This window comes from Trachinotus anak, unplaced genomic scaffold, assembly GCF_046630095.1.
Source record: "Trachinotus anak isolate AG129_WGS33_773 ecotype Australia unplaced genomic scaffold, CSIRO_AGI_Tana_v1 ptg000003l, whole genome shotgun sequence".
NCBI lineage: Eukaryota > Metazoa > Chordata > Actinopteri > Carangiformes > Carangidae > Trachinotus > Trachinotus anak.
This window is the reverse complement of record NW_027273854.1, coordinates 19627757-19654493: the sequence shown is the minus strand read 5'-3', so window position 1 is coordinate 19654493 and position 26737 is coordinate 19627757. Positions and strand designations below refer to the sequence as shown.

The 26737-nt window shown below is 47.8% G+C and overlaps 16 non-coding genes and 2 pseudogenes across 16 annotated transcripts; all 18 read left to right on the top strand.

The window, feature by feature from the left end:
• Positions 1-1757: 1757 nt before the first annotated feature.
• Positions 1758-1961, top strand: LOC139619825 (U2 spliceosomal RNA; annotated as a pseudogene).
• A 399-nt stretch (positions 1962-2360) lies between these two features.
• On the top strand, positions 2361-2475 carry LOC139618831 (U5 spliceosomal RNA). The gene has a single exon (XR_011689839.1). It is a non-coding gene; the product is annotated as a U5 spliceosomal RNA (small nuclear RNA).
• A 164-nt stretch (positions 2476-2639) lies between these two features.
• LOC139619424 (U2 spliceosomal RNA) lies at positions 2640-2831 on the top strand. Its single transcript, XR_011690420.1, has one exon. It is a non-coding gene; the product is annotated as a U2 spliceosomal RNA (small nuclear RNA).
• Positions 2832-3222: 391 nt separating this feature from the next.
• LOC139618830 (U5 spliceosomal RNA) lies at positions 3223-3337 on the top strand. The gene has a single exon (XR_011689838.1). It is a non-coding gene; the product is annotated as a U5 spliceosomal RNA (small nuclear RNA).
• A 164-nt stretch (positions 3338-3501) lies between these two features.
• Positions 3502-3693, top strand: LOC139619394 (U2 spliceosomal RNA). The gene has a single exon (XR_011690391.1). It is a non-coding gene; the product is annotated as a U2 spliceosomal RNA (small nuclear RNA).
• Positions 3694-4088: 395 nt separating this feature from the next.
• On the top strand, positions 4089-4203 carry LOC139618829 (U5 spliceosomal RNA). The gene has a single exon (XR_011689837.1). It is a non-coding gene; the product is annotated as a U5 spliceosomal RNA (small nuclear RNA).
• Positions 4204-4367: 164 nt separating this feature from the next.
• Positions 4368-4559, top strand: LOC139619401 (U2 spliceosomal RNA). The gene has a single exon (XR_011690398.1). It is a non-coding gene; the product is annotated as a U2 spliceosomal RNA (small nuclear RNA).
• A 387-nt stretch (positions 4560-4946) lies between these two features.
• Positions 4947-5061, top strand: LOC139618827 (U5 spliceosomal RNA). Its single transcript, XR_011689836.1, has one exon. It is a non-coding gene; the product is annotated as a U5 spliceosomal RNA (small nuclear RNA).
• A 5751-nt stretch (positions 5062-10812) lies between these two features.
• LOC139619669 (U2 spliceosomal RNA) lies at positions 10813-10994 on the top strand. The gene has a single exon (XR_011690651.1). It is a non-coding gene; the product is annotated as a U2 spliceosomal RNA (small nuclear RNA).
• A 399-nt stretch (positions 10995-11393) lies between these two features.
• On the top strand, positions 11394-11508 carry LOC139618826 (U5 spliceosomal RNA). Its single transcript, XR_011689835.1, has one exon. It is a non-coding gene; the product is annotated as a U5 spliceosomal RNA (small nuclear RNA).
• A 164-nt stretch (positions 11509-11672) lies between these two features.
• LOC139619423 (U2 spliceosomal RNA) lies at positions 11673-11864 on the top strand. Its single transcript, XR_011690419.1, has one exon. It is a non-coding gene; the product is annotated as a U2 spliceosomal RNA (small nuclear RNA).
• Positions 11865-12259: 395 nt separating this feature from the next.
• LOC139618825 (U5 spliceosomal RNA) lies at positions 12260-12374 on the top strand. Its single transcript, XR_011689834.1, has one exon. It is a non-coding gene; the product is annotated as a U5 spliceosomal RNA (small nuclear RNA).
• A 5729-nt stretch (positions 12375-18103) lies between these two features.
• Positions 18104-18277, top strand: LOC139619699 (U2 spliceosomal RNA; annotated as a pseudogene).
• A 395-nt stretch (positions 18278-18672) lies between these two features.
• LOC139618823 (U5 spliceosomal RNA) lies at positions 18673-18787 on the top strand. Its single transcript, XR_011689832.1, has one exon. It is a non-coding gene; the product is annotated as a U5 spliceosomal RNA (small nuclear RNA).
• Positions 18788-24538: 5751 nt separating this feature from the next.
• On the top strand, positions 24539-24720 carry LOC139619769 (U2 spliceosomal RNA). The gene has a single exon (XR_011690670.1). It is a non-coding gene; the product is annotated as a U2 spliceosomal RNA (small nuclear RNA).
• A 399-nt stretch (positions 24721-25119) lies between these two features.
• LOC139618822 (U5 spliceosomal RNA) lies at positions 25120-25234 on the top strand. The gene has a single exon (XR_011689831.1). It is a non-coding gene; the product is annotated as a U5 spliceosomal RNA (small nuclear RNA).
• A 164-nt stretch (positions 25235-25398) lies between these two features.
• Positions 25399-25590, top strand: LOC139619420 (U2 spliceosomal RNA). The gene has a single exon (XR_011690416.1). It is a non-coding gene; the product is annotated as a U2 spliceosomal RNA (small nuclear RNA).
• A 395-nt stretch (positions 25591-25985) lies between these two features.
• On the top strand, positions 25986-26100 carry LOC139618821 (U5 spliceosomal RNA). The gene has a single exon (XR_011689830.1). It is a non-coding gene; the product is annotated as a U5 spliceosomal RNA (small nuclear RNA).
• The last annotated feature ends 637 nt before the right edge of the window (positions 26101-26737 follow it).

Here is a 26737-nt window from a genome sequence, read left to right as displayed (position 1 = left end):
AGGCCTTTGACAGAGTACATTGGGGTTTTATGTTTAGTGTACTGGAAAGGCTAGGTTTCGGTCAGGTTTTTGTAGGGTGGCTGCGCACATTGTATAGGGGTGCGGGGAGCAGGGTTTTGGTTAATGGGCACCTGGGGGAGGCTTTTAGTTTGTACTCTGGGGTGAGACAGGGTTGCCCGCTCTCACCGCTGCTCTATGCGCTTTACATGGAGCCATTGGCAGCTGCCATTCGGGCTGATCCTGGAGTGAGAGGTTTTTTTGTGCCTGGCAGTGGGGGTCTGCGAGTCAAGCTGTCTCAGTATGCTGATGACACTACATTGCTGCTGGACAGGGATGAGTGCCTTATCCGTTCATTGCAGATTTTTAGTGACTTCAGCCGGGTGGCTGGATCAAGCCTTAATTGTGCAAAGTCCTCGGTTAAGTTCTTTGGGAGGTGGAGAGAAAGGACGGATGTACCAGGGGGTCTGTCTCTCTGCTCTGGGCCTCTGAAGGTCCTAGGGGTAAGTTTTGAGTCGCCTCATGGTGCCACAGTGAACTGGACGAGGCGTCTGGAGGCGGTCCAGAGGAAGATTTCTCTCTGGAAGAGTAGGTGCCTGACGTTTGTAGGGAAGGTACTTGTTCTCAAGGTGGATGTTTTGCCTTCTCTCCTGTACCTGGCTTACATATATCCACTACCAGTCAGTATGAGGAGGCCTCTCATGCGTCACGTATTCGGTTTTATTTGGGGGGGGAGATATGAGTATGTTGCGAGGGCCCGCATGTTGGCAGGGGTTGAGGAAGGGGGGAGAGATGTGCCACATCTGCCACTGAAGTTGGACTGCATTTTCGTTTCTTTTATGTGTAGGGAATTAGCTGGCCCAGTGGTTCACCCCTCTGGCTATTTTTTGCGCCTCTTTTTTGCCTACCAAGCAAGGCAGCTTTTGGTTTGGGACAACTTGGCTCCCCGGGTAGAGCAGCAACCATGGCACTACCGCCATGCAGCCAGGTGGCTGCGGGCGCACCCGGAGGCTTCTGCACCAGCCCTGCAACTTAATCACAGGGCCCTCTACAAAGAGGTTAAGCAAAGGGTCATTGCACCTCCGGTCCCAGGAATATTGCCAAGTGTTTGGAGGGGGATTCAGCCTCATGGGCTTGATAATGGCCTTAAGGACCTGAACTGGTTGTGCCTCCATAAGTGTTTGCCAGTACAAGACATCATGTACCGGCATGGGTTGGCAAGGTCTCCGGTGTGTCCTAGGATTGGGTGCTCGGTAGAGGAGACAATTAGGCATGTAATGTGGGACTGTCCCTTTTCTAGGGTAGTATGGGAAAGGGTGGAGCTGTGGCTACGGAAGGGAGTCTTTGGGTTCCAACTATCATGGGAAATGGTTGAGAGGGGGGTGGGAACAGGACTGGGTTGGGCAAAATTAGCTGTTTGGCTAGTAATTAGCATGGTAAAGAGAGGCTTGTGGGTGGCTAGACAGGACCTAATTAAGAACAACAGATGCAGTAGAGTGGATGGGGTGGTGAGCAGAGTAAAAGCAGACTTGAAGAGGAGAATTGAGAGGGACATCCTGAAGTGGGGAATGCATGCTGCTTTAGAGAGGTGGAAGGGGGGTTTTGGTCTGTGGGATTGAAATAGGGGGGGGGGGGGGTAGGATGTTTAAGGTAAACTTTTGTTTGGCTTGGTTTGTTTTGTTTGAACAAAATGGATGGAGTGGGTCAATTGTGTTTTGGATTTTTGGACCTCATATGTAAACTGTTTTCTTTGTTTTGTGACATTTGTTTTGGAGTGAGGAACTGAAATAAAAAAAAAAATAAAAAAAAATCTGTTCTTATCAGTTTAATATCTGATATGTCCTCTACCCGAGGACAAACATATTAAACGGATTTTTAGAACTGGGAGCTGAAAAAGGGGCTTGCTCCGTTCACTCCACGCATCGACCTGGCATTGCAGTGCCGCCGGGAACGGTGCACCCTTCTCTGGCCGTGTGGAAAAGCAAGCAAGCAAGCAAGCAAGCAAGCAAACAATGACGCAAACGTACAGTTTCAAATGCCCCTCTGGCAGTGGCTGGAGGAAGGTGAGTCAACCTGCCCCACAGCTGATATCCCTCACGCGCCCTGGAAGGGCTGCTAGCCTCCAATCAACCCCGCATTTTCCCTGTATTTTGGTCCCCGGGGGCCTGCAAGCGCCTGATAACTTGAGAAATTTGTGGGGATTGCATGTTGAGGCCCAGACACTTTTCTCCACAGCCCGATTGGCTAGAGCCCGTGACAACATGGGGAGGGGGCGGGGATTTGGCAAGCTAAGAGAAGGCTACCGTGAGGGCGGTGACTGGGACCAATGGGGTCCTCGGCCGCTCTTGAGGAGAGGCCTGTACTGACTCTGGTTTCTCTTCATCACGCACAAGTCTTTCGCCTTTTACTAAAGACTTCCGTGGAGAGGAACACCAATGAGTTTAAGCTATTTTTGGCAGGCTCTGCCGTATGGCTGAGCCCTTTGAGTTTGTGAAAAGTCAAACAGCTGTCGAGGTCAGGAATGGGGAGGTGGGCGGAGGTGGTGAAAAGCAGCCATTGCTCCGCTCATGTCAAAAGCAGCCAACCGCGACCAGCGAGATTTGTGCCAAGAGCCTGGCTGGAACGCCAGACACTTTGGGCCCATCGCTTCTCGGCCTTTTGGCTAAGATCAAGTGTAGTATCTGTTCTTATCAGTTTAATATCTGATATGTCCTCTACCCGAGGACAAACATATTAAACGGATTTTTAGAACTGGGAGCTGAAAAAGGGGCTTGCTCCGTTCACTCCACGCATCGACCTGGCATTGCAGTGCCGCCGGGAACGGTGCACCCTTCTCTGGCCGTGTGGAAAAGCAAGCAAGCAAGCAAGCAAACAATGACGCAAACGTACAGTTTCAAATGCCCCTCTGGCAGTGGCTGGAGGAAGGTGAGTCAACCTGCCCCACAGCTGATATCCCTCACGCGCCCTGGAAGGGCTGCTAGCCTCCAATCAACCCCGCATTTTCCCTGTATTTTGGTCCCCGGGGGCCTGCAAGCGCCTGATAACTTGAGAAATTTGTGGGGATTGCATGTTGAGGCCCAGACACTTTTCTCCACAGCCCGATTGGCTAGAGCCCGTGACAACATGGGGAGGGGGCGGGGATTTGGCAAGCTAAGAGAAGGCTACCGTGAGGGCGGTGACTGGGACCAATGGGGTCCTCGGCCGCTCTTGAGGAGAGGCCTGTACTGACTCTGGTTTCTCTTCATCACGCACAAGTCTTTCGCCTTTTACTAAAGACTTCCGTGGAGAGGAACACCAATGAGTTTAAGCTATTTTTGGCAGGCTCTGCCGTATGGCTGAGCCCTTTGAGTTTGTGAAAAGTCAAACAGCTGTCGAGGTCAGGAATGGGGAGGTGGGCGGAGGTGGTGAAAAGCAGCCATTGCTCCGCTCATGTCAAAAGCAGCCAACCGCGACCAGCGAGATTTGTGCCAAGAGCCTGGCTGGAACGCCAGACACTTTGGGCCCATCGCTTCTCGGCCTTTTGGCTAAGATCAAGTGTAGTATCTGTTCTTATCAGTTTAATATCTGATATGTCCTCTACCCGAGGACAAACATATTAAACGGATTTTTAGAACTGGGAGCTGAAAAAGGAGCTTGCTCCGTTCACTCCACGCATCGACCTGGCATTGCAGTGCCGCCGGGAACGGTGCACCCTTCTCTGGCCGTGTGGAAAAGCAAGCAAGCAAGCAAGCAAGCAAACAATGACGCAAATGTACAGTTTCAAATGCCCCTCTGGCAGTGGCTGGAGGAAGGTGAGTCAACCTGCCCCACAGCTGATATCCCTCACGCGCCCTGGAAGGGCTGCTAGCCTCCAATCAACCCCGCATTTTCCCTGTATTTTGGTCCCCGGGGGCCTGCAAGCGCCTGATAACTTGAGAAATTTGTGGGGATTGCATGTTGAGGCCCAGACACTTTTCTCCACAGCCCGATTGGCTAGAGCCCGTGACAACATGGGGAGGGGGCGGGGATTTGGCAAGCTAAGAGAAGGCTACCGTGAGGGCGGTGACTGGGACCAATGGGGTCCTCGGCCGCTCTTGAGGAGAGGCCTGTACTGACTCTGGTTTCTCTTCATCACGCACAAGTCTTTCGCCTTTTACTAAAGACTTCCGTGGAGAGGAACACCAATGAGTTTAAGCTATTTTTGGCAGGCTCTGCCGTATGGCTGAGCCCTTTGAGTTTGTGAAAAGTCAAACAGCTGTCGAGGTCAGGAATGGGGAGGTGGGCGGAGGTGGTGAAAAGCAGCCATTGCTCCGCTCATGTCAAAAGCAGCCAACCGCGACCAGCGAGATTTGTGCCAAGAGCCTGGCTGGAACGCCAGACACTTTGGGCCCATCGCTTCTCGGCCTTTTGGCTAAGATCAAGTGTAGTATCTGTTCTTATCAGTTTAATATCTGATATGTCCTCTACCCGAGGACAAACATATTATACGGATTTTTAGAACTGGGAGCTGAAAAAGGGGCTTGCCCCGTTCACTCCACGCATCGACCTGGCATTGCAGTGCCGCCGGGAACGGTGCACCCTTCTCTGGCCGTGTGGAAAAGCAAGCAAGCAAGCAAGCAATGACGCAAACGTACAGTTTCAAATGCCCCTCTGGCAGTGGCTGGAGGAAGGTGAGTCAACCTGCCCCACAGCTGATATCCCTCACGCGCCCTGGAAGGGCTGCTAGCCTCCAATCAACCCCGCATTTTCCCTGTATTTTGGTCCCCGGGGGCCTGCAAGCGCCTGATAACTTGAGAAATTTGTGGGGATTGCATGTTGAGGCCCAGACACTTTTCTCCACAGCCCGATTGGCTAGAGCCCGTGACAACATGGGGAGGGGGCGGGGATTTGGCAAGCTAAGAGAAGGCTACCGTGAGGGCGGTGACTGGGACCAATGGGGTCCTCGGCCGCTCTTGAGGAGAGGCCTGTACTGACTCTGGTTTCTCTTCATCACGCACAAGTCTTTCGCCTTTTACTAAAGACTTCCGTGGAGAGGAACACCAATGAGTTTAAGCTATTTTTGGCAGGCTCTGCCGTATGGCTGAGCCCTTTGAGTTTGTGAAAAGTCAAACAGCTGTCGAGGTCAGGAATGGGGAGGTGGGCGGAGGTGGTGAAAAGCAGCCATTGCTCCGCTCATGTCAAAAGCAGCCAACCGCGACCAGCGAGATTTGTGCCAAGAGCCTGGCTGGAACGCCAGACACTTTGGGCCCATCGCTTCTCGGCCTTTTGGCTAAGACTGCGGTCGCTTCCTTTTGATGGTTAAATTCTTGCCTGTTGTGGCTCTGAGTTAAACCAGCTCTTGGGAGGAAATTGTCTACATTCCTTGTTTAAAGTTGTGCAACTTTTCTGTAGTTGCATATCTTAAACAAATAGGAATTCATTGGCCCAGAGAATCTCTTACCTGCGCTCTGCCGGATTCAACACCTTGTCCAGGCCAAAACTTGAAAAGGTAAGTACGTTTTTAGATTTTTTTCCTTTTTATATTTTTAATTGTATTTACTTATTTATTGTTCATTGTTTTTTTGTCCATTGTAAGTTTTTTACTGATTTTAGATCCTTTTAGCTTGTGGTGCCTCCACCATGTCGGCCACCCATGCCAACATGCGGAGGCACCACAGCGTCCGTTTTAAGTTTAAAGAAAAGGATGGAAAGCTCCTGGAGATGTCAAGGCTAGATTTCTCCAGGAAGCTAATCCAACAGGCTTTGAAATTCACAGCAAACGATTTGAATTGTATTTTGACCCTACCATTAAATAAAGGTTTTGATGTAAGCTTCCAGTCTGCGGCTATCCTGAGAGAATTTTGGACAAGATTTGAGTCTGTGAAACCCCAGTTTTCTGCATTTGTTGTTGAAAAACTGACTGATAATGCATTGAAAACAGTCATTGTCAGAATGTTTAATGAGACAGTGAATGCAGAAGACATTTGTATATGGCTGGGGAGATACTGCACTGTTAAAGGCCAGGCTACCAAAGTGAGAGATGAGGACGGCATCTGGAATTGCGCTTGGAGGGTCCCCATTCAACAATGGCAGGACCCCCAGGGCTTCCAAGGCCTGAAACATCTGCCGTCAATGATAGTTCTGGGTGAAAACAGGGGCTACATCCACTACCAAGGTCAGCCCAAGCTCTGCCGCAAGTGCGGTGAGCATGGGCACCTGGTAGAAGCGTGCACAAAAACCTTTTGCGGAAAGTGTAGAGAAATTGGGCACACTTTTGAGGAGTGCACCAATGGCAGGAAGTGCAACCTTTGTGGAGAAACAAATCATCTCTTCAGAGCTTGCCCCAAATCGTTTGCCAACAAACTAAAGGCAGCAAAAGCCAATGAACAAAATGGAGGACAAAAAGAAAAAGAGCAGGTTGAAGAGGCTGGGCAGGAAAATTCAAATCTCCCGCCAGATACTGTGATTGGAGAGGAGGGATCATGTGAGGCGGGAGAGGGGGAGGGGCCTGCAACAGCCCCATCAATGGAGAGTGGAGAGGAGGATGGGGAGATGCAGGAAGTGGGCGGAGCTAGTTCAGAAATGGAAGATTTTCAACCACCTGAAAATAGTGAGGATGCCCCCCTCCCCGATGCCCAGCAAACAAAGAGACTTGCATCGGAATTGTCCTCTGAGTCTCCTGTAGCCTCAGAGAAGAGGGGAAGAGTTGGGACTCTCTCAGACAGTTCATCTGTGGAGGAGCCCAGAGTCTTCCCCTCCAATTCACCAAATGAAGTCTCTTTCCTGACAGTAGCTCTACAATCAACCCCTAAGGACTCCAAGCTAAATGCAGCCTTGCGTCAAAGGCCAACCCCCAGAGTCCGACGGGGGAATGGAGCTCAACTCCCTCCTTCATCACCTGTTGAAGTGAAGGAGGAGCCCCGTTCACAAGAAATAGTCTAACTGCCTTTTTTTTTTAAAAAAAAAAAGATATTTTAGCATCTTAAACCTCTATTTAGTGTTTTTAAAATTTCATACCTGTTGTTTTTAATCATACTCATGACACTCACCTTCTCAACCATCAATGTGAGAAGTGTGAAGTCGAGAGTTAGAGCCCAGAGTGTTTTATCCTTTCTTAATTCTACAAAGTCAGATGTGTTTTTAATGCAGGAATTTGGCATACCGTTTTTAAAACACTACCGACAGTGGGAGGAGATGTGGCCACAGACATCGATATGGAGCGGATCAAACCAAAATAAGAACGATGGAGTGGCCATTTTAATAAAAAACCCTCAGGTTCTGGTGAAGGGTAGCACTGTGGTGAGAGACGGTAGGGCACTTTTAGCACACTTGACCTTTATGGGACAGGATTTTAACCTTCTCAATATTTATGGCTTTAACGACAAAAATGACAGGTATGACCTTTTAGAAGACCTGCAGTCCCACATGCTAGGGAGAGTGCCATTAGTTTTAGGAGGTGATTTTAACTGTATTTTAAGTCGAAAAGATAGAAAAAGAACAGGGGAAGATTTTAAAATTGACAAAACATCAGTTTTATTACAGGGCATATGCAGGGATTTTAAACTACAAGACTGTTTTAAAACCATGCATCCCAGAGAGGAGGGCTTCACCTGGTTCAGTGGTGATGGCACCAGAGCCTCTCGCATAGATTTTATTTTCACACGGGACTGCCCGCCAACCGATGCTAGATTGACCCCTGTTTTCTTTTCTGACCACCTGATGCTCTCCTGCACCCTTTCACTCTCTTCAGGTGTGACTTTTGGAAGTGGTCTGTGGAAACTCAACTGCTCCCTGCTTGAAGATCAACATCTAGTTCAGCAGTACAGGGAGCAGTACCGAGAGTGGCAGACCCTTCAAGACATGTACGATACACGAGCACACTGGTGGGAGATGGTGAAGGGAAAGACCCAGACTTTTTTCAGACAGGCAGGCAAAAAAAGAAAGGGCAAGGAGAACAGACGCATGATGGGACTGCAGAAGCGACTACAGCGCTATTTTAACCTCAACCAAAATGGAATGGATTTTAATGAAGAAATTACAGAAATCAAATCAGAGATGTCGGTTTTAGCTGAAATTAAAAGCAAGGGTGTCATTTTAAGGAGCAGGGAACGGGAAATAGAGGAGGGTGAGAAGTGCACCAGGTATTTTTTTAAGAAAATTGTTAGTAAAGGGGGGACCATTTTAAAACTAAAAAAGGAAAACGGGTGCATAACAGAGAATATCGAAGAAATTAAACAGATTGTGGAAAATTTTTACGTAGAATTGTATAAAGAAAAGCCCATTAGAATAGACACCATGAATGAAGTTTTAAAATCCATCGATAAAAAAGTAAAAGACAGTGTGCTTTTAACCCAAGATTTTACCATTCTAGAGTTAAATAAATGTTTGTCAAGTTTTAAAAAAGGGAAGTCCCCAGGACAGGATGGACTTCCCTTGGAATTTTATTTGACCTTTTGGGACATTTTAGCACCTGATTTGATCGATGTTTTTAAAGACTTTGAGCACCTAGACCGACTTCCTGACAGTTTTAGAGTAGGGATAGTGACTCTACTGCACAAAAACAAAGACAAGACCGACCTGATGAACTGGAGACCTATCGCACTTTTAAACCTTGATTGTAAACTTTTTAGCAAACTTTTAGCCTCACGTATGTCCTTGTTTTTAAAGGGGGTGATTCACCCGGATCAAGGCTGTGCCATCCCAGGGAGGAAGATCACCGACAGCCTGGTACTGATCCGAGACACCATCTGTTACGCGAGAGACAGAAACATCCGGCTAGTAGTCCTAAATTTAGATTTTGAGAAAGCCTTCGATCGGGTCTCGCACCAGTACCTTTTCAAGGTACTGCAAAAAATGGGGTTCCCAGAAAGGTTTCTAGCTTGGGTGGGATTGCTGTATCGGGACATTACCAGCAAATTTGTGATTAACGGGCATTTGACAAAAGCAGTCGATATTAACTGCGGTGTCCGTCAGGGTTGTCCGTTATCTGCCCTCCTATACATAACATGTATAGAACCGCTGGCACAGATCTTGAGAAGGGATCAACGAATCAATGGGTTGGGAGTACCGGGGAGCAGGGGACTGGACACCAAGTGTATTTTATACATGGACGACGTGAACATTTTATGCACCGACCTTTTATCCGTCAACAGGACGCTGGACTTGACTGACTGGTTTGGACAGGCTTCTGGGTCAAAGTTGAACAAAAACAAGACCCAAGCCCAATTTTATGGACCGTGGACAGCGACTGAGATGACAGGACTCCCTTTGACTGTGACCCAGACTGACCAAAAAATACTGGGGATCAAATTTGACAGGGAGGGAGAAGGAACAACAAATTGGCCAGACGTGGTAGGGAAAGTAAAACAAAGACTAGGATATTGGGGACTTAGAGGACTGACTATTGAAGGAAAGGTTTTAATCATCAAAGCGGTGATTTTACCTTTGCTTTTACTCATCAGTTCTGTTTTTATCCCACCTAGGAGAGTGCTTTTAGATCTGGAGCGAGCCATCTTTTATTTCCTGTGGGGCTCCAAGTGGGAGAGACTGAGGAGGGAGGTCATGAAAAGGCCAAAAGAGAAAGGAGGAAAAGGAGTGCCTGACCTGTACTTGTTTTTAGGAAGCCGATACACCGCACTACACCTCAAACAAGCCACAGACCCATCCGGAAACCCCAAAACTACAGCCATGACACGTTTCTGGATGGGATCGTACCTCAGACGATTGAAGATTTTACCTACAGATCTTAAAGTACCCGTGTCTTTTAGCCTGCCACCAGCCTATGCTTTTATCCCGACGTTTTTAAAGCATTTTAAACTGGAGCAGGAGGAGCTGCATATTTTAACCAACCACCGTTCTCTGATCTCTGTTGTGCAGGAGCAGGAGCCAGTGAGTCCAGTGCGCGGGCTCGCATTTGGCGAGCCCTCAACAGTTTGGCGCAACGTGAACCATTCCGCTCTTCCAAACAGACTCCGGGACCTGTCATGGATGGTGGCTCATGAGATTCTCCCAGTCAGGTCCGTCATGCACTCCCGGGGCATGTCAACACGCTCAACCTGCCCCCGACCCGGTTGTGGCGCGCCAGAGTCGGTGAGGCATTTGCTCTGGGAGTGCAGCGCTGCCGTAGACCAGTGGGCAATGGCCGGCTCCTTGCAATTCCCGTACTTGCCAGCAAGGGAGGTCCTTACAGCACAACTGGTGCTGTATGGGGTGAGCCAAAAAACACTGAAGAACGATGACTTTGCCCAGATGTGGCTCACCCTAGCCGCCATCAAAGACGCCATATGGACCTCCAGAAACTTGCTGGTAAGGAAGCACATGCAGATCCCCCCCGTGGCTGTGATCCGGATGGCTGTAGGCGGCAGGCCTAGGACACAGCCACAAAGAAGCATCGCCTCTGTGCCCATTCGGACGAAGGAGCCGGAGCCACACATGAAAAGGTCAAAGCAGCGGCGGCCTGGCTCTCCGGGTGAGGCAGGTGGGAAGGAGCAACAGGGTGAGGATCTCCTCTGAGCACCACGACAGGATCCCGAGAGACCAAATGTTTGGGGGAGCGGAATGAGTGACCCTGGGTAGGGACTCATTCTGCTCCTGCACAAAATTAGAAAGAAGAGAAGTTTTAAACCAATGCACTCCCTTTTTAAAGATTTGGGACACTCCATGGTTTTCATTTGTGAGATGGATTTTATGTTTGACAACATGTAAAACCCCTTGAAATATTTGTTTTTAATGTTTTAAAAAAAAAAAACAAACAAACAATGGTTTTACAACTATTTATCATATTGTTGTGATTATAATGTACCCTTTGTATCTCAAGATGTAAACCTTCTTTGAAAAAAACTTGAAATGAGTGTCAATAAATCTTTTCGAAAAAAAAAAAAAAAAATCTGTTCTTATCAGTTTAATATCTGATATGTCCTCTACCCGAGGACAAACATATTAAACGGATTTTTAGAACTGGGAGCTGAAAAAGGGGCTTGCTCCGTTCACTCCACGCATCGACCTGGCATTGCAGTGCCGCCGGGAACGGTGCACCCTTCTCTGGCCGTGTGGAAAAGCAAGCAAGCAAGCAAGCAAGCAAGCAAACAATGACGCAAACGTACAGTTTCAAATGCCCCTCTGGCAGTGGCTGGAGGAAGGTGAGTCAACCTGCCCCACAGCTGATATCCCTCACGCGCCCTGGAAGGGCTGCTAGCCTCCAATCAACCCCGCATTTTCCCTGTATTTTGGTCCCCGGGGGCCTGCAAGCGCCTGATAACTTGAGAAATTTGTGGGGATTGCATGTTGAGGCCCAGACACTTTTCTCCACAGCCCGATTGGCTAGAGCCCGTGACAACATGGGGAGGGGGCGGGGATTTGGCAAGCTAAGAGAAGGCTACCGTGAGGGCGGTGACTGGGACCAATGGGGTCCTCGGCCGCTCTTGAGGAGAGGCCTGTACTGACTCTGGTTTCTCTTCATCACGCACAAGTCTTTCGCCTTTTACTAAAGACTTCCGTGGAGAGGAACACCAATGAGTTTAAGCTATTTTTGGCAGGCTCTGCCGTATGGCTGAGCCCTTTGAGTTTGTGAAAAGTCAAACAGCTGTCGAGGTCAGGAATGGGGAGGTGGGCGGAGGTGGTGAAAAGCAGCCATTGCTCCGCTCATGTCAAAAGCAGCCAACCGCGACCAGCGAGATTTGTGCCAAGAGCCTGGCTGGAACGCCAGACACTTTGGGCCCATCGCTTCTCGGCCTTTTGGCTAAGATCAAGTGTAGTATCTGTTCTTATCAGTTTAATATCTGATATGTCCTCTACCCGAGGACAAACATATTAAACGGATTTTTAGAACTGGGAGCTGAAAAAGGGGCTTGCTCCGTTCACTCCACGCATCGACCTGGCATTGCAGTGCCGCCGGGAACGGTGCACCCTTCTCTGGCCGTGTGGAAAAGCAAGCAAGCAAGCAAGCAAGCAAACAATGACGCAAACGTACAGTTTCAAATGCCCCTCTGGCAGTGGCTGGAGGAAGGTGAGTCAACCTGCCCCACAGCTGATATCCCTCACGCGCCCTGGAAGGGCTGCTAGCCTCCAATCAACCCCGCATTTTCCCTGTATTTTGGTCCCCGGGGGCCTGCAAGCGCCTGATAACTTGAGAAATTTGTGGGGATTGCATGTTGAGGCCCAGACACTTTTCTCCACAGCCCGATTGGCTAGAGCCCGTGACAACATGGGGAGGGGGCGGGGATTTGGCAAGCTAAGAGAAGGCTACCGTGAGGGCGGTGACTGGGACCAATGGGGTCCTCGGCCGCTCTTGAGGAGAGGCCTGTACTGACTCTGGTTTCTCTTCATCACGCACAAGTCTTTCGCCTTTTACTAAAGACTTCCGTGGAGAGGAACACCAATGAGTTTAAGCTATTTTTGGCAGGCTCTGCCGTATGGCTGAGCCCTTTGAGTTTGTGAAAAGTCAAACAGCTGTCGAGGTCAGGAATGGGGAGGTGGGCGGAGGTGGTGAAAAGCAGCCATTGCTCCGCTCATGTCAAAAGCAGCCAACCGCGACCAGCGAGATTTGTGCCAAGAGCCTGGCTGGAACGCCAGACACTTTGGGCCCATCGCTTCTCGGCCTTTTGGCTAAGACTGCGGTCGCCTCCTTTTGATGGTTAAATTCTTGCCTGTTGTGGCTCTGAGTTAAACCAGCTCTTGGGAGGAAATTGTCTACATTCCTTGTTTAAAGTTGTGCAACTTTTCTGTGGTTGCATATCTTAAACAAATAGGAATTCATTGGCCCAGAGAATCTCTTACCTGCGCTCTGCCGGATTCAACACCTTGTCCAGGCCAAAACTTGAAAAGGTAAGTACGTTTTTAGATTTTTTTCCTTTTTATATTTTTAATTGTATTTACTTATTTATTGTTCATTGTTTTTTTGTCCATTGTAAGTTTTTTACTGATTTTAGATCCTTTTAGCTTGTGGTGCCTCCACCATGTCGGCCACCCATGCCAACATGCGGAGGCACCACAGCGTCCGTTTTAAGTTTAAAGAAAAGGATGGAAAGCTCCTGGAGATGTCAAGGCTAGATTTCTCCAGGAAGCTAATCCAACAGGCTTTGAAATTCACAGCAAACGATTTGAATTGTATTTTGACCCTACCATTAAATAAAGGTTTTGATGTAAGCTTCCAGTCTGCGGCTATCTTGAGAGAATTTTGGACAAGATTTGAGTCTGTGAAACCCCAGTTTTCTGCATTTGTTGTTGAAAAACTGACTGATAATGCATTGAAAACAGTCATTGTCAGAATGTTTAATGAGACAGTGAATGCAGAAGACATTTGTATATGGCTGGGGAGATACTGCACTGTTAAAGGCCAGGCTACCAAAGTGAGAGATGAGGACGGCATCTGGAATTGCGCTTGGAGGGTCCCCATTCAACAATGGCAGGACCCCCAGGGCTTCCAAGGCCTGAAACATCTGCCGTCAATGATAGTTCTGGGTGAAAACAGGGGCTACATCCACTACCAAGGTCAGCCCAAGCTCTGCCGCAAGTGCGGTGAGCATGGGCACCTGGTAGAAGCGTGCACAAAAACCTTTTGCGGAAAGTGTAGAGAAATTGGGCACACTTTTGAGGAGTGCACCAATGGCAGGAAGTGCAACCTTTGTGGAGAAACAAATCATCTCTTCAGAGCTTGCCCCAAATCGTTTGCCAACAAACTAAAGGCAGCAAAAGCCAATGAACAAAATGGAGGACAAAAAGAAAAAGAGCAGGTTGAAGAGGCTGGGCAGGAAAATTCAAATCTCCCGCCAGATACTGTGATTGGAGAGGAGGGATCATGTGAGGCGGGAGAGGGGGAGGGGCCTGCAACAGCCCCATCAATGGAGAGTGGAGAGGAGGATGGGGAGATGCAGGAAGTGGGCGGAGCTAGTTCAGAAATGGAAGATTTTCAACCACCTGAAAATAGTGAGGATGCCCCCCTCCCCGATGCCCAGCAAACAAAGAGACTTGCATCGGAATTGTCCTCTGAGTCTCCTGTAGCCTCAGAGAAGAGGGGAAGAGTTGGGACTCTCTCAGACAGTTCATCTGTGGAGGAGCCCAGAGTCTTCCCCTCCAATTCACCAAATGAAGTCTCTTTCCTGACAGTAGCTCTACAATCAACCCCTAAGGACTCCAAGCTAAATGCAGCCTTGCGTCAAAGGCCAACCCCCAGAGTCCGACGGGGGAATGGAGCTCAACTCCCTCCTTCATCACCTGTTGAAGTGAAGGAGGAGCCCCGTTCACAAGAAATAGTCTAACTGCCTTTTTTTTTAAAAAAAAAAAGATATTTTAGCATCTTAAACCTCTATTTAGTGTTTTTAAAATTTCATACCTGTTGTTTTTAATCATACTCATGACACTCACCTTCTCAACCATCAATGTGAGAAGTGTGAAGTCGAGAGTTAGAGCCCAGAGTGTTTTATCCTTTCTTAATTCTACAAAGTCAGATGTGTTTTTAATGCAGGAATGTGGCATACCGTTTTTAAAACACTACCGACAGTGGGAGGAGATGTGGCCACAGACATCGATATGGAGCGGATCAAACCAAAATAAGAACGATGGAGTGGCCATTTTAATAAAAAACCCTCAGGTTCTGGTGAAGGGTAGCACTGTGGTGAGAGACGGTAGGGCACTTTTAGCACACTTGACCTTTATGGGACAGGATTTTAACCTTCTCAATATTTATGGCTTTAACGACAAAAATGACAGGTATGACCTTTTAGAAGACCTGCAGTCCCACATGCTAGGGAGAGTGCCATTAGTTTTAGGAGGTGATTTTAACTGTATTTTAAGTCGAAAAGATAGAAAAAGAACAGGGGAAGATTTTAAAATTGACAAAACATCGGTTTTATTACAGGGCATATGCAGGGATTTTAAACTACAAGACTGTTTTAAAACCATGCATCCCAGAGAGGAGGGCTTCACCTGGTTCAGTGGTGATGGCACCAGAGCCTCTCGCATAGATTTTATTTTCACACGGGACTGCCCGCCGACCGATGCTAGATTGACCCCTGTTTTCTTTTCTGACCACCTGATGCTCTCCTGCACCCTTTCACTCTCTTCAGGTGTGACTTTTGGAAGTGGTCTGTGGAAACTCAACTGCTCCCTGCTTGAAGATCAACATCTAGTTCAGCAGTACAGGGAGCAGTACCGAGAGTGGCAGACCCTTCAAGACATGTACGATACACGAGCACACTGGTGGGAGATGGTGAAGGGAAAGACCCAGACTTTTTTCAGACAGGCAGGCAAAAAAAGAAAGGGCAAGGAGAACAGACGCATGATGGGACTGCAGAAGCGACTACAGCGCTATTTTAACCTCAACCAAAATGGAATGGATTTTAATGAAGAAATTAGAGAAATCAAATCAGAGATGTCGGTTTTAGCTGAAATTAAAAGCAAGGGTGTCATTTTAAGGAGCAGGGAACGGGAAATAGAGGAGGGTGAGAAGTGCACCAGGTATTTTTTTAAGAAAATTGTTAGTAAAGGGGGGACCATTTTAAAACTAAAAAAGGAAAACGGGTGCATAACAGAGAATATCGAAGAAATTAAACAGATTGTGGAAAATTTTTACGTAGAATTGTATAAAGAAAAGCCCATTAGAATAGACACCATGAATGAAGTTTTAAAATCCATCGATAAAAAAGTAAAAGACAGTGTGCTTTTAACCCAAGATTTTACCATTCTAGAGTTAAATAAATGTTTGTCAAGTTTTAAAAAAGGGAAGTCCCCAGGACAGGATGGACTTCCCTTGGAATTTTATTTGACCTTTTGGGACATTTTAGCACCTGATTTGATCGATGTTTTTAAAGACTTTGAGCACCTAGACCGACTTCCTGACAGTTTTAGAGTAGGGATAGTGACTCTACTGCACAAAAACAAAGACAAGACCGACCTGATGAACTGGAGACCTATCGCACTTTTAAACCTTGATTGTAAACTTTTTAGCAAACTTTTAGCCTCACGTATGTCCTTGTTTTTAAAGGGGGTGATTCACCCGGATCAAGGCTGTGCCATCCCAGGGAGGAAGATCACCGACAGCCTGGTACTGATCCGAGACACCATCTGTTACGCGAGAGACAGAAACATCCGGCTAGTAGTCCTAAATTTAGATTTTGAGAAAGCCTTCGATCGGGTCTCGCACCAGTACCTTTTCAAGGTACTGCAAAAAATGGGGTTCCCAGAAAGGTTTCTAGCTTGGGTGGGATTGCTGTATCGGGACATTACCAGCAAATTTGTGATTAACGGGCATTTGACAAAAGCAGTCGATATTAACTGCGGTGTCCGTCAGGGTTGTCCGTTATCTGCCCTCCTATACATAACATGTATAGAACCGCTGGCACAGATCTTGAGAAGGGATCAACGAATCAATGGGTTGGGAGTACCGGGGAGCGGGGGACTGGACACCAAGTGTATTTTATACATGGACGACGTGAACATTTTATGCACCGACCTTTTATCCGTCAACAGGACGCTGGACTTGACTGACTGGTTTGGACAGGCTTCTGGGTCAAAGTTGAACAAAAACAAGACCCAAGCCCAATTTTATGGACCGTGGACAGCGACTGAGATGACAGGACTCCCTTTGACTGTGACCCAGACTGACCAAAAAATACTGGGGATCAAATTTGACAGGGAGGGAGAAGGAACAACAAATTGGCCAGACGTGGTAGGGAAAGTAAAACAAAGACTAGGATATTGGGGACTTAGAGGACTGACTATTGAAGGAAAGGTTTTAATCATCAAAGCGGTGATTTTACCTTTGCTTTTACTCATCAGTTCTGTTTTTATCCCACCTAGGAGAGTGCTTTTAGATCTGGAGCGAGCCATCTTTTATTTCCTGTGGGGCTCCAAGTGGGAGAGACTGAGGAGGGAGGTCATGAAAAGGCCAAAAGAGAAAGGAGGAAAAGGAGTGCCTGACCTGTACTTGTTTTTAGGAAGCCGATACACCGCACTACACCTCAAACAAGCCACAGACCCATCCGGAAACCCCAAAACTACAGCCATGACACGTTTCTGGATGGGATCGTACCTCAGACGATTGAAGATTTTACCTACAGATCTTAAAGTACCCGTGTCTTTTAGCCTGCCACCAGCCTATGCTTTTATCCCGACGTTTTTAAAGCATTTTAAACTGGAGCAGGAGGAGCTGCATATTTTAACCAACCACCGTTCTCTGATCTCTGTTGTGCAGGAGCAGGAGCCAGTGAGTCCAGTGCGCGGGCTCGCATTTGGCGAGCCCTCAACAGTTTGGCGCAACGTGAACCATTCCGCTCTTCCAAACAGACTCCGGGACCTGTCATGGATGGTGGCTCATGAGATTCTCCCAGTCAGGTCCGTCATGCACTCCCGGGGCATGTCAACACGCTCAACCTGCCCCCGACCCGGTTGTGGCGCGCCAGAGTCGGTGAGGCATTTGCTCTGGGAGTGCAGCGCTGCCGTAGACCAGTGGGCAATGGCCGGCTCCTTGCAATTCCCGTACTTGCCAGCAAGGGAGGTCCTTACAGCACAACTGGTGCTCTATGGGGTGAGCCAAAAAACACTGAAGAAAGATGACTTTGCCCAGATGTGGCTCACCCTAGCCGCCATCAAAGACGCCATATGGACCTCCAGAAACTTGCTGGTAAGGAAGCACATGCAGATCCCCCCCGTAGGCGGCAGGCCTAGGACACAGCCACAAAGAAGCATCGCCTCTGTGCCCATTCGGACGAAGGAGCCGGAGCCACACATGAAAAGGTCAAAGCAGCGGCGGCCTGGCTCTCCGGGTGAGGCAGGTGGGAAGGAGCAACAGGGTGAGGATCTCCTCTGAGCACCACGACAGGATCCCGAGAGACCAAATGTTTGGGGGAGCGGAATGAGTGACCCTGGGTAGGGACTCACTCTGCTCCTGCACAAAATTAGAAAGAAGAGAAGTTTTAAACCAATGCACTCCCTTTTAAAGATTTGGGACACTCCATGGTTTTCATTTGTGAGATGGATTTTATGTTTGACAACATGTAAAACCCCTTGAAATATTTGTTTTTAAATTTTTAAAAAAAAAACAAACAAACAAACAATGGTTTTACAACTATTTATCATAGTGTTGTGATTATAATGTACCCTTTGTATCTCAAGATGTAAACCTTCTTTGAAAAAACTTGAAATGAGTGTCAATAAATCTTTTCGAAAGAAAAATCTGTTCTTATCAGTTTAATATCTGATATGTCCTCTACCCGAGGACAAACATATTAAACGGATTTTTAGAACTGGGAGCTGAAAAAGGGGCTTGCTCCGTTCACTCCACGCATCGACCTGGCATTGCAGTGCCGCCGGGAACGGTGCACCCTTCTCTGGCCGTGTGGAAAAGCAAGCAAGCAAGCAAGCAAGCAAACAATGACGCAAACGTACAGTTTCAAATGCCCCTCTGGCAGTGGCTGGAGGAAGGTGAGTCAACCTGCCCCACAGCTGATATCCCTCACGCGCCCTGGAAGGGCTGCTAGCCTCCAATCAACCCCGCATTTTCCCTGTATTTTGGTCCCCGGGGGCCTGCAAGCGCCTGATAACTTGAGAAATTTGTGGGGATTGCATGTTGAGGCCCAGACACTTTTCTCCACAGCCCGATTGGCTAGAGCCCGTGACAACATGGGGAGGGGGCGGGGATTTGGCAAGCTAAGAGAAGGCTACCGTGAGGGCGGTGACTGGGACCAATGGGGTCCTCGGCCGCTCTTGAGGAGAGGCCTGTACTGACTCTGGTTTCTCTTCATCACGCACAAGTCTTTCGCCTTTTACTAAAGACTTCCGTGGAGAGGAACACCAATGAGTTTAAGCTATTTTTGGCAGGCTCTGCCGTATGGCTGAGCCCTTTGAGTTTGTGAAAAGTCAAACAGCTGTCGAGGTCAGGAATGGGGAGGTGGGCGGAGGTGGTGAAAAGCAGCCATTGCTCCGCTCATGTCAAAAGCAGCCAACCGCGACCAGCGAGATTTGTGCCAAGAGCCTGGCTGGAACGCCAGACACTTTGGGCCCATCGCTTCTCGGCCTTTTGGCTAAGACTGCGGTCGCCTCCTTTTGATGGTTAAATTCTTGCCTGTTGTGGCTCTGAGTTAAACCAGCTCTTGGGAGGAAATTGTCTACATTCCTTGTTTAAAGTTGTGCAACTTTTCTGTAGTTGCATATCTTAAACAAATAGGAATTCATTGGCCCAGAGAATCTCTTACCTGAGCTCTGCCGGATTCAACACCTTGTCCAGGCCAAAACTTGAAAAGGTAAGTACGTTTTTAGATTTTTTTCCTTTTTTATATTTTTAATTGTATTTACTTATTTATTGTTCATTGTTTTTTTGTCCATTGTAAGTTTTTTACTGATTTTAGATCCTTTTAGCTTGTGGTGCCTCCACCATGTCGGCCACCCATGCCAACATGCGGAGGCACCACAGCGTCCGTTTTAAGTTTAAAGAAAAGGATGGAAAGCTCCTGGAGATGTCAAGGCTAGATTTCTCCAGGAAGCTAATCCAACAGGCTTTGAAATTCACAGCAAACGATTTGAATTGTATTTTGACCCTACCATTAAACAAAGGTTTTGATGTAAGCTTCCAGTCTGCGGCTATCTTGAGAGAATTTTGGACAAGATTTGAGTCTGTGAAACCCCAGTTTTCTGCATTTGTTGTTGAAAAACTGACTGATAATGCATTGAAAACAGTCATTGTCAGAATGTTTAATGAGACAGTGAATGCAGAAGACATTTGTATATGGCTGGGGAGATACTGCACTGTTAAAGGCCAGGCTACCAAAGTGAGAGATGAGGACGGCATCTGGAATTGCGCTTGGAGGGTCCCCATTCAACAATGGCAGGACCCCCAGGGCTTCCAAGGCCTGAAACATCTGCCGTCAATGATAGTTCTGGGTGAAAACAGGGGCTACATCCACTACCAAGGTCAGCCCAAGCTCTGCCGCAAGTGTGGTGAGCATGGGCACCTGGTAGAAGCGTGCACAAAAACCTTTTGCGGAAAGTGTAGAGAAATTGGGCACACTTTTGAGGAGTGCACCAATGGCAGGAAGTGCAACCTTTGTGGAGAAACAAATCATCTCTTCAGAGCTTGCCCCAAATCGTTTGCCAACAAACTAAAGGCAGCAAAAGCCAATGAACAAAATGGAGGACAAAAAGAAAAAGAGCAGGTTGAAGAGGCTGGGCAGGAAAATTCAAATCTCCCGCCAGATACTGTGATTGGAGAGGAGGGATCATGTGAGGCGGGAGAGGGGGAGGGGCCTGCAACAGCCCCATCAATGGAGAGTGGAGAGGAGGATGGGGAGATGCAGGAAGTGGGCGGAGCTAGTTCAGAAATGGAAGATTTTCAACCACCTGAAAATAGTGAGGATGCCCCCCTCCCCGATGCCCAGCAAACAAAGAGACTTGCATCGGAATTGTCCTCTGAGTCTCCTGTAGCCTCAGAGAAGAGGGGAAGAGTTGGGACTCTCTCAGACAGTTCATCTGTGGAGGAGCCCAGAGTCTTCCCCTCCAATTCACCAAATGAAGTCTCTTTTCTGACAGTAGCTCTACAATCAACCCCTAAGGACTCCAAGCTAAATGCAGCCTTGCGTCAAAGGCCAACCCCCAGAGTCCGACGGGGGAATGGAGCTCAACTCCCTCCTTCATCACCTGTTGAAGTGAAGGAGGAGCCCCGTTCACAAGAAATAGTCTAACTGCCTTTTTTTTGAAAAAAAAAAGATATTTTAGCATCTTAAACCTCTATTTAGTGTTTTTAAAATTTCATACCTGTTGTTTTTAATCATACTCATGACACTCACCTTCTCAACCATCAATGTGAGAAGTGTGAAGTCGAGAGTTAGAGCCCAGAGTGTTTTATCCTTTCTTAAATCTACAAAGTCAGATGTGTTTTTAATGCAGGAATGTGGCATACCGTTTTTAAAACACTACCGACAGTGGGAGGAGATGTGGCCACAGACATCGATATGGAGCGGATCAAACCAAAATAAGAACGATGGAGTGGCCATTTTAATAAAAAACCCTCAGGTTCTGGTGAAGGGTAGCACTGTGGTGAGAGACGGTAGGGCACTTTTAGCACACTTGACCTTTATGGGACAGGATTTTAACCTTCTCAATATTTATGGCTTTAACGACAAAAATGACAGGTATGACCTTTTAGAAGACCTGCAGTCCCACATGCTAGGGAGAGTGCCATTAGTTTTAGGAGGTGATTTTAACTGTATTTTAAGTCGAAAAGATAGAAAAAGAACAGGGGAAGATTTTAAAATTGACAAAACATCGGTTTTATTACAGGGCATATGCAGGGATTTTAAACTACAAGACTGTTTTAAAACCATGCATCCCAGAGAGGAGGGCTTCACCTGGTTCAGTGGTGATGGCACCAGAGCCTCTCGCATAGATTTTATTTTCACACGGGACTGCCCGCCGACCGATGCTAGATTGACCCCTGTTTTCTTTTCTGACCACCTGATGCTCTCCTGCACCCTTTCACTCTCTTCAGGTGTGACTTTTGGAAGTGGTCTGTGGAAACTCAACTGCTCCCTGCTTGAAGATCAACATCTAGTTCAGCAGTACAGGGAGCAGTACCGAGAGTGGCAGACCCTTCAAGACATGTACGATACACGAGCACACTGGTGGGAGATGGTGAAGGGAAAGACCCAGACTTTTTTCAGACAGGCAGGCAAAAAAAGAAAGGGCAAGGAGAACAGACGCATGATGGGACTGCAGAAGCGACTACAGCGCTATTTTAACCTCAACCAAAATGGAATGGATTTTAATGAAGAAATTAGAGAAATCAAATCAGAGATGTCGGTTTTAGCTGAAATTAAAAGCAAGGGTGTCATTTTAAGGAGCAGGGAACGGGAAATAGAGGAGGGTGAGAAGTGCACCAGGTATTTTTTTAAGAAAATTGTTAGTAAAGGGGGGACCATTTTAAAACTAAAAAAGGAAAACGGGTGCATAACAGAGAATATCGAAGAAATTAAACAGATTGTGGAAAATTTTTACGTAGAATTGTATAAAGAAAAGCCCATTAGAATAGACACCATGAATGAAGTTTTAAAATCCATCGATAAAAAAGTAAAAGACAGTGTGCTTTTAACCCAAGATTTTACCATTCTAGAGTTAAATAAATGTTTGTCAAGTTTTAAAAAAGGGAAGTCCCCAGGACAGGATGGACTTCCCTTGGAATTTTATTTGACCTTTTGGGACATTTTAGCACCTGATTTGATCGATGTTTTTAAAGACTTTGAGCACCTAGACCGACTTCCTGACAGTTTTAGAGTAGGGATAGTGACTCTACTGCACAAAAACAAAGACAAGACCGACCTGATGAACTGGAGACCTATCGCACTTTTAAACCTTGATTGTAAACTTTTTAGCAAACTTTTAGCCTCACGTATGTCCTTGTTTTTAAAGGGGGTGATTCACCCGGATCAAGGCTGTGCCATCCCAGGGAGGAAGATCACCGACAGCCTGGTACTGATCCGAGACACCATCTGTTACGCGAGAGACAGAAACATCCGGCTAGTAGTCCTAAATTTAGATTTTGAGAAAGCCTTCGATCGGGTCTCGCACCAGTACCTTTTCAAGGTACTGCAAAAAATGGGGTTCCCAGAAAGGTTTCTAGCTTGGGTGGGATTGCTGTATCGGGACATTACCAGCAAATTTGTGATTAACGGGCATTTGACAAAAGCAGTCGATATTAACTGCGGTGTCCGTCAGGGTTGTCCGTTATCTGCCCTCCTATACATAACATGTATAGAACCGCTGGCACAGATCTTGAGAAGGGATCAACGAATCAATGGGTTGGGAGTACCGGGGAGCGGGGGACTGGACACCAAGTGTATTTTATACATGGACGACGTGAACATTTTATGCACCGACCTTTTATCCGTCAACAGGACGCTGGACTTGACTGACTGGTTTGGACAGGCTTCTGGGTCAAAGTTGAACAAAAACAAGACCCAAGCCCAATTTTATGGACCGTGGACAGCGACTGAGATGACAGGACTCCCTTTGACTGTGACCCAGACTGACCAAAAAATACTGGGGATCAAATTTGACAGGGAGGGAGAAGGAACAACAAATTGGCCAGACGTGGTAGGGAAAGTAAAACAAAGACTAGGATATTGGGGACTTAGAGGACTGACTATTGAAGGAAAGGTTTTAATCATCAAAGCGGTGATTTTACCTTTGCTTTTACTCATCAGTTCTGTTTTTATCCCACCTAGGAGAGTGCTTTTAGATCTGGAGCGAGCCATCTTTTATTTCCTGTGGGGCTCCAAGTGGGAGAGACTGAGGAGGGAGGTCATGAAAAGGCCAAAAGAGAAAGGAGGAAAAGGAGTGCCTGACCTGTACTTGTTTTTAGGAAGCCGATACACCGCACTACACCTCAAACAAGCCACAGACCCATCCGGAAACCCCAAAACTACAGCCATGACACGTTTCTGGATGGGATCGTACCTCAGACGATTGAAGATTTTACCTACAGATCTTAAAGTACCCGTGTCTTTTAGCCTGCCACCAGCCTATGCTTTTATCCCGACGTTCTTAAAGCATTTTAAACTGGAGCAGGAGGAGCTGCATATTTTAACCAACCACCGTTCTCTGATCTCTGTTGTGCAGGAGCAGGAGCCAGTGAGTCCAGTGCGCGGGCTCGCATTTGGCGAGCCCTCAACAGTTTGGCGCAACGTGAACCATTCCGCTCTTCCAAACAGACTCCGGGACCTGTCATGGATGGTGGCTCATGAGATTCTCCCAGTCAGGTCCGTCATGCACTCCCGGGGCATGTCAACACGCTCAACCTGCCCCCGACCCGGTTGTGGCGCGCCAGAGTCGGTGAGGCATTTGCTCTGGGAGTGCAGCGCTGCCGTAGACCAGTGGGCAATGGCCGGCTCCTTGCAATTCCCGTACTTGCCAGCAAGGGAGGTCCTTACAGCACAACTGGTGCTGTATGGGGTGAGCCAAAAAACACTGAAGAACGATGACTTTGCCCAGATGTGGCTCACCCTAGCCGCCATCAAAGACGCCATATGGACCTCCAGAAACTTGCTGGTAAGGAAGCACATGCAGATCCCCCCCGTGGCTGTGATCCGGATGGCTGTAGGCGGCAGGCCTAGGACACAGCCACAAAGAAGCATCGCCTCTGTGCCCATTCGGACGAAGGAGCCGGAGCCACACATGAAAAGGTCAAAGCAGCGGCGGCCTGGCTCTCCGGGTGAGGCAGGTGGGAAGGAGCAACAGGGTGAGGATCTCCTCTGAGCACCACGACAGGATCCCGAGAGACCAAATGTTTGGGGGAGCGGAATGAGTGACCCTGGGTAGGGACTCATTCTGCTCCTGCACAAAATTAGAAAGAAGAGAAGTTTTAAACCAATGCACTCCCTTTTTAAAGATTTGGGACACTCCATGGTTTTCATTTGTGAGATGGATTTTATGTTTGACAACATGTAAAACCCCTTGAAATATTTGTTTTTAATGTTTTAAAAAAAAACAAACAAACAAACAATGGTTTTACAACTATTTATCATATTGTTGTGATTATAATGTACCCTTTGTATCTCAAGATGTAAACCTTCTTTGAAAAAAACTTGAAATGAGTGTCAATAAATCTTTTCGAAAAAAAAAAAAAAAAATCTGTTCTTATCAGTTTAATATCTGATATGTCCTCTACCCGAGGACGAACATATTAAACGGATTTTTAGAACTGGGAGCTGAAAAAGGGGCTTGCTCCGTTCACTCCACGCATCGACCTGGCATTGCAGTGCCGCCGGGAACGGTGCACCCTTCTCTGGCCGTGTGGAAAAGCAAGCAAGCAAGCAAGCAAGCAAGCAAACAATGACGCAAACGTACAGTTTCAAATGCCCCTCTGGCAGTGGCTGGAGGAAGGTGAGTCAACCTGCCCCACAGCTGATATCCCTCACGCGCCCTGGAAGGGCTGCTAGCCTCCAATCAACCCCGCATTTTCCCTGTATTTTGGTCCCCGGGGGCCTGCAAGCGCCTGATAACTTGAGAAATTTGTGGGGATTGCATGTTGAGGCCCAGACACTTTTCTCCACAGCCCGATTGGCTAGAGCCCGTGACAACATGGGGAGGGGGCGGGGATTTGGCAAGCTAAGAGAAGGCTACCGTGAGGGCGGTGACTGGGACCAATGGGGTCCTCGGCCGCTCTTGAGGAGAGGCCTGTACTGACTCTGGTTTCTCTTCATCACGCACAAGTCTTTCGCCTTTTACTAAAGACTTCCGTGGAGAGGAACACCAATGAGTTTAAGCTATTTTTGGCAGGCTCTGCCGTATGGCTGAGCCCTTTGAGTTTGTGAAAAGTCAAACAGCTGTCGAGGTCAGGAATGGGGAGGTGGGCGGAGGTGGTGAAAAGCAGCCATTGCTCCGCTCATGTCAAAAGCAGCCAACCGCGACCAGCGAGATTTGTGCCAAGAGCCTGGCTGGAACGCCAGACACTTTGGGCCCATCGCTTCTCGGCCTTTTGGCTAAGATCAAGTGTAGTATCTGTTCTTATCAGTTTAATATCTGATATGTCCTCTACCCGAGGACAAACATATTAAACGGATTTTTAGAACTGGGAGCTGAAAAAGGGGCTTGCCCCGTTCACTCCACGCATCGACCTGGCATTGCAGTGCCGCCGGGAACGGTGCACCCTTCTCTGGCCGTGTGGAAAAGCAAGCAAGCAAGCAAGCAAGCAAACAATGACGCAAACGTACAGTTTCAAATGCCCCTCTGGCAGTGGCTGGAGGAAGGTGAGTCAACCTGCCCCACAGCTGATATCCCTCACGCGCCCTGGAAGGGCTGCTAGCCTCCAATCAACCCCGCATTTTCCCTGTATTTTGGTCCCCGGGGGCCTGCAAGCGCCTGATAACTTGAGAAATTTGTGGGGATTGCATGTTGAGGCCCAGACACTTTTCTCCACAGCCCGATTGGCTAGAGCCCGTGACAACATGGGGAGGGGGCGGGGATTTGGCAAGCTAAGAGAAGGCTACCGTGAGGGCGGTGACTGGGACCAATGGGGTCCTCGGCCGCTCTTGAGGAGAGGCCTGTACTGACTCTGGTTTCTCTTCATCACGCACAAGTCTTTCGCCTTTTACTAAAGACTTCCGTGGAGAGGAACACCAATGAGTTTAAGCTATTTTTGGCAGGCTCTGCCGTATGGCTGAGCCCTTTGAGTTTGTGAAAAGTCAAACAGCTGTCGAGGTCAGGAATGGGGAGGTGGGCGGAGGTGGTGAAAAGCAGCCATTGCTCCGCTCATGTCAAAAGCAGCCAACCGCGACCAGCGAGATTTGTGCCAAGAGCCTGGCTGGAACGCCAGACACTTTGGGCCCATCGCTTCTCGGCCTTTTGGCTAAGACTGCGGTCGCCTCCTTTTGATGGTTAAATTCTTGCCTGTTGTGGCTCTGAGTTAAACCAGCTCTTGGGAGGAAATTGTCTACATTCCTTGTTTAAAGTTGTGCAACTTTTCTGTAGTTGCATATCTTAAACAAATAGGAATTCATTGGCCCAGAGAATCTCTTACCTGCGCTCTGCCGGATTCAACACCTTGTCCAGGCCAAAACTTGAAAAGGTAAGTACGTTTTTAGATTTTTTTCCTTTTTATATTTTTAATTGTATTTACTTATTTATTGTTCATTGTTTTTTTTCGTCCATTGTAAGTTTTTTACTGATTTTAGATCCTTTTAGCTTGTGGTGCCTCCACCATGTCGGCCACCCATGCCAACATGCGGAGGCACCACAGCGTCCGTTTTAAGTTTAAAGAAAAGGATGGAAAGCTCCTGGAGATGTCAAGGCTAGATTTCTC